Source organism: Galleria mellonella, unplaced genomic scaffold (assembly GCF_026898425.1).
Source record: "Galleria mellonella isolate WM207_F2 unplaced genomic scaffold, CSIRO_AGI_GalMel_v1 utg905, whole genome shotgun sequence".
In the NCBI taxonomy this organism is placed as follows: Eukaryota; Metazoa; Arthropoda; class Insecta; order Lepidoptera; family Pyralidae; genus Galleria; species Galleria mellonella.
Window position 1 is genome coordinate 3,896,448 of NW_026442174.1, and position 6,000 is coordinate 3,902,447.

Sequence of the window (6,000 nt, forward strand, 5' to 3'; positions counted from 1 at the left end):
CAGACAAGCCTTGTACTTATTCAGTAGTATGAAAAAAAACAAGAAAATAGTACTCGCTACCTACCATCATTTAAGCAGTTTATTGTATAATTAACAACTGAAAAGTAAAGTCCATAAAGTATAATAAGACAAATATAAGTCCAAATCTCGTCGCCATTTTACACTACTAGGCCTATATACTTATAATTTTCTTTCAAATATTTTATAATTGATAAAGAAAGATCCCTTTTTGATAAGGCCAAACCGCTATTAAATTGTAATTATCTACGTTAGATATGACTGTATTATATTAAACTTTTTCTTCAATGTGTTGGACCATATAAAACGTGGTAATCTGTTTTGAAAACATTTTCTATGTTTTTTTTTTCTTAAATGTTCCGACCAGAGGAGTATTACATACTTTGGTCGAAATCTTGTGAACATAATTTTTAATTCTTTGGATTTTGGATGGACGTGCCATTTTATCGTAGGGAATCTATACCTATGTTAAATCTTCTTGATGTGTACAAAAAATAAATTGGCTACCTATTTGAAAAATCACTAGTTTAGGAACGCTGAATCGCCTGTAACTTGCAGCAACTGACTTCTGTAACCTTACATTTGAAATACATAAATTGGTAATATAAAAGAGAAATATTACAGATATATTACAGCAAAACAAGGAAGTGCGTGTATTGTATTTCCAGTTATTTTTATGAGATGAAAATGGAATGAAAATCCTATTTGCAATATCGGTATAGGTACATACGCTGGCGGGGCACCAGTTATCGGTGATAGGTGAGGATGAAGTTAGGTCAGTCGGCCTATCATGACAAATTTATCAAGACTAAACTACTATCGTTTCTAGGAGAGTCACAAGGAGGTCGACCTAGTAAGTTGCTAGCAATGGGGCCCTTAATCCCCATTATATATATTTTATTAAGAATCCCTTCCGCTCTGAACTTTCAGTATGTCTTTTTTTAATAGGTGATAATGGAATGGTAACCTTACCTGCACTATCGGTATATGCTGGCAGGTCACCAGAGAGATGACAGTTTAAGATGAAAGCAAGTTAGTTAGCTCATCACGATGAATTCAAGAACAATTAATCATGATGGTTTCCAAAAGGGTTCCCCTTGAAGGTCGACCTGATAGGGTATTGCTAATAATGGTAGTTTTAGATCCATCACTAGCAATCCGTTTTTCCCCCCACTTTCAGAACTTATATAGGTATTGTGTACGTTATACTCATACTAAATCTATGTCTGTAATACCTTTAAGGTCATTACTTAGGAACTGACTTACTCGTGAAAATTTCTTCCCCATTATTTAACAATTCTTCTAAATATTAAACCAGGTATATCATGGTTTTGTTTGTGGATATTTACAAACTACATTTCATTAACATTCCTGGTTTTAATATTTCCATTAAATGTTATAATAAGTTATCAAAGGATGTTCTGAGTTTACCTTTTAATAAATTTAAAATTATTAAAACACTTATTGAACAAAGCCTATTATATATTAAATGCTTACTTGCATAACAAATGTGCACGGTGTTAGTAGATCATGTACGGACTTTTTAATGACAATGTGACTTTAGATACAGTACATAACAATACATAATAAGGGGCATAACACCTTGCTCCTCTGGAATGGCGACACGATATACTCTGTTATGTTCATAATACTGTTCATATCGGGGGGAAAGGGATTGTTAGTTTATTTGTGATGTTTTAACGAGAGACGCTGCTGTAAAGAATTGTAGAGGTACAAACCAGACATTTTTTTTATACAACTTAGAATGGCAAACAAGCGGACGGCCACCTGATGGAAAGTGGTAACCGTCGCCTATAGACATGAGCAATACCATGGACATAACAGAGTATACAGTTTCGCCCATGATACCCCCCATGCGTTGCCATTCCTGAGGACTCAGATGTTATTCCTTTAGTACCTAGTAAATTCACGCCATATCCCACCCTTAAAACGGAAACACAGCCATGCAAACACAACTACTTCACGGTTGAAACACGAATGAGACAGAGGTACCCAAGCAATCGACTTTTTTACATACAGTCTCCCTCTGATATAAAAAAATAAATAGAGGAAGCCCTAATATGACCTGTTAAATTGGGAGACGACCATATCGATCTCATATGCCTCGTGGTGAAAGCCCCACTCGACGCGCTCCGTGTTTCACTGGCATTTGCTTGTCACCCGTCGCACCGTGACATTTAACTTGACACCTCATGTCAGCGACATTTCGCTGTCACGCGCCGTGACATCGCGTGCCGTGCACACTCGTTAATTTTTCAATTTTCAATTATCGAATGTTATTCTACTCAACACTATAGAACTTGTTCGATGCTATATCTATATATATGTACATATATATTGTTCCGCAAAAAAGGTACTTTAATCGTAATCAGGTGGTCTACCATGAAATGAAATTTCGAATTTTCGGGCTCAATTTCGTGTTTTTGTTTGTATCAAAATCGACCCAGTAAATGGAGCTTAACATTTCGTTTATCATAAATTCTATCCTAATAGTCCAGAGGAATGATATTTTAACATTTTTAATAATTTTAAACGGCATGTATTATGTAATTTTAACATCAAATTTCTGTTTCGGGGACGAACCCAGACCATACTTATGAACGACTAACGATCCGACTATGGTTTCGTATTTAGATAGAAAAAAAATTATTAGTATTTTATAGTCGTATTAGCTTTAATAGACCAATTTTTGACATCTACTTTCAATTAAATTTATAGCCGCCATGTGTGCCACTCCATAGAATGGGCTACCCCCTATTCCGTAAGAGGCGACTAAGGCAAGGCGAGAGACGGGCAGTGTCTCTCTTAAAACATCTTTAAAAGCCTAATTACAGTTGCTAACCCGCCTGTCAAGCGTGGCAACTACTGGCAAAACTCCCTTATGGGGAAGACTTATGTCCAGCAGTGGACAGTTAACGGCTGAAATAATACAATAATATAATATAATACAATAATATAATACAATATTATATTTATAGATATCTCTATTTATTTTTTAAGTAATAGGGTAGTCTATATTATTCTTTGATAATATATGGTAGGTAATATGTAAAAGAATTTTTCTTAAACATGCTTGGAAATGTGAGCATTATTTTGACAATTTTCTTCGAGATAAATCAAAATTGCCGTACTGGCCAAGATTGCTAACCCGGCAAAAGTTGTATGAAAATCCATATCTGTCGTATTTTGCGGCCAGATAAATTACTATGTAAACTCATATCTGTCCTGTAATTTAAAAATGGAATGACCTTTTACTTCGAAACATGGCTACCAAGGATGTAACTAATACAAGGTTTTATTTAAATTTCGAACTGGTTTGCAAATAAAAAGCTATTTATTGAAAAAAAAAAACAAAGGAACATTATGGCGCGTAAAATTATTAATGTTCGTTATTCGTCATTGAACTTAAAAAGTAAAATTGTGTTTTTGATTTCCACGCATTGTTTCTATATTATTCAGTGATGGTCGATAATATATGCACCTCGGCGCACATTTGTACGTTCGTCCATCAATGTCTCAGTTGCTGGCCGATGCAGTATTGTAATATTAAAAATCGATTAAGTTTGTATTTACACATTGCTAATAAAAATAATAATAAAAAAAAAAACAATTATTTTCTCTTTATAAAATTAGCATAGATAAGATACAATACCTATTGTAAACACATTCTACTGAAAAAATTGAATTTGAAACACAGAATCGTGTGTCTATGCTAACGTAGATTTTGGTTGGTAACAAACAAATATTTACAACGATAAACAAAAACGGCAGCTTCAGTCGTCACAGACTTTATATTGAACTAACGCAGGATAAAACCAACCCATTGCAAATTATCTTAATCGATTCAGAATTAGTGACACAATCGCGTAACATAACTACAAAAAACAGACGAATTAAGACCTACGTTTATTTGAAAGTAGCCTAAAAAACAAATCCAAGTAAATACAGTATGTAGTTGAAATTATTAACGTGCCAAAATATAGGTGATTGATGAAATTTGCATAAACAAAACGTGAGCTACCTTTCACAGTACCTACAAAACAATACGCACATCTCGAAAAGTCGCACACAAAGCGCTAGTCTGTTCTCATTTACATAATCAACTCTCATCAGCAGCATTTGCATCCGAAACGCACAACGAATTAAATTCAAAATACTGTAATACAAACATACGTGTGCATTCACAATCAACCGTATTCTGTTCATACTAAAATTTAAAATCTAATAAATAAAGACATTTGCAAATAAATTGGCTGCGGTTGGTTTATTCAAAATAAAAATTCGAACGTCCCGGCTTGTCAGCAATTTGTTTTGAAGAGAGAACACTTCTAATTCGCAAAAAGAACGAGCCTTCTATTTTAAAAAGTACCGTCACGCAAGCGACCTTAGTCCGTGTTCACATAAACGACATGAATAATAAATACAACATCGTTGTTTGTGGATATTAGTGTAACGAGTCGAACAAGTATAGATAAAATAGGTATTATATAGGTAAATATAGTAATTAAAAATTCATAAATAAAACACCTACTGTACTTTATAAATAGTTGTAACAACCAATTAAAATCTCACTACATATTATTATGTACATAAATCTCTCCAAAATAATTAAGAACTCGACGCGTTCTCGTTTATTATTTATAACATTATTTTCTTAGCAATAGTTTAGCAATATATTCAATTTAAATTCATATATTGTAATATCCTATTCTATATTCATATATAAATTCAAATAATATCCTTTATCAGCACATTTGTTTCGGAATATTCCAACTATTGGTTGGTACCAAGAATTGGTATTTTATTTAAATATTTATGTGCATAAAAGTTGTACAAGTGGTTTGAAACAATATTTTTCAGTTTTCCTTTTCTTATACTAGTTAATACATCGTGGTTCTCGAATTTCATTAATTTGAATTAATACTTATTCTTTATTAGCTGTTCCCCGTGGCCTTGCCCGCACGCATCTAAAAGTATATACTAAGGTGTCCTCTGTATAACTAACCCGTGTATCAAATTGCATTTAAAGTCATTTGAATCTGATTTAAAAACATACAATTGCCTCTGTAAATTTGCACATTTATAAAGTTAGTAGAACTTCTTATATAGGTATATTCATTTGTTTAAAAAAAAATTATAGACCATATGTAGACACAACCTTACACGAAGTTCAGAATTTGAATTTGAAAAGTTCCAAATGAGCCTTTCTAGAACGTTATTTCTTTTGCCATTAATAAGCGTGTGGCTTCTTCGGAAGCCGTGATTGTTATTATGGCCAGACAATCGGGAACTTAGGGCTGCCCAATATTGAGACTTAGTTACTCCATAAACTGTATGTATAAAGTATTTAATACTACTTAGGTACCTACTCTATTGCAAATTGCAATACCTAATCCTCCGCCTATAGATATGTTTATGGTATATTTTTCAAATACATAAAAACTTTGCCTACGTTGTTAGTTTATGCTGATAAGGTAGTGAAAAATGAGAAATGATGATGAAGTCAAGACATTCACTACGATAACCTAACGTAACCACGCTGATTTCCATGATTATAATAATATGGTAACTCCGGATGCACTATTGCCAGTGCATATACTGGGGTGCAGTACATAGTGGGGTTCTGGGTCATAGATGAGGATAAAATCAAATTAGTAAGTCCATCGTGATAATTATCATCAGTGAGATCATCCTAATAGAATAGAACCTGTAATATCTTCATGTGTCAATGGGGAGTAACGTTTCATTACTAACAATACCTTTCTCATCCCTCGTCACCAACAAAGAAGAAGAGGGACCGAACGAAACATATATTTGATGTTAAAATTACATAATAAGTACATACCGTTTAAAAATATAAAAAATGTTAAAATATCGTTCCTTTGGACTATTATAGTAGGATTTATGACGAACGAAATATTTACTTTTTTGGGCCGATTTCGGTATGAACAAAAATATGAA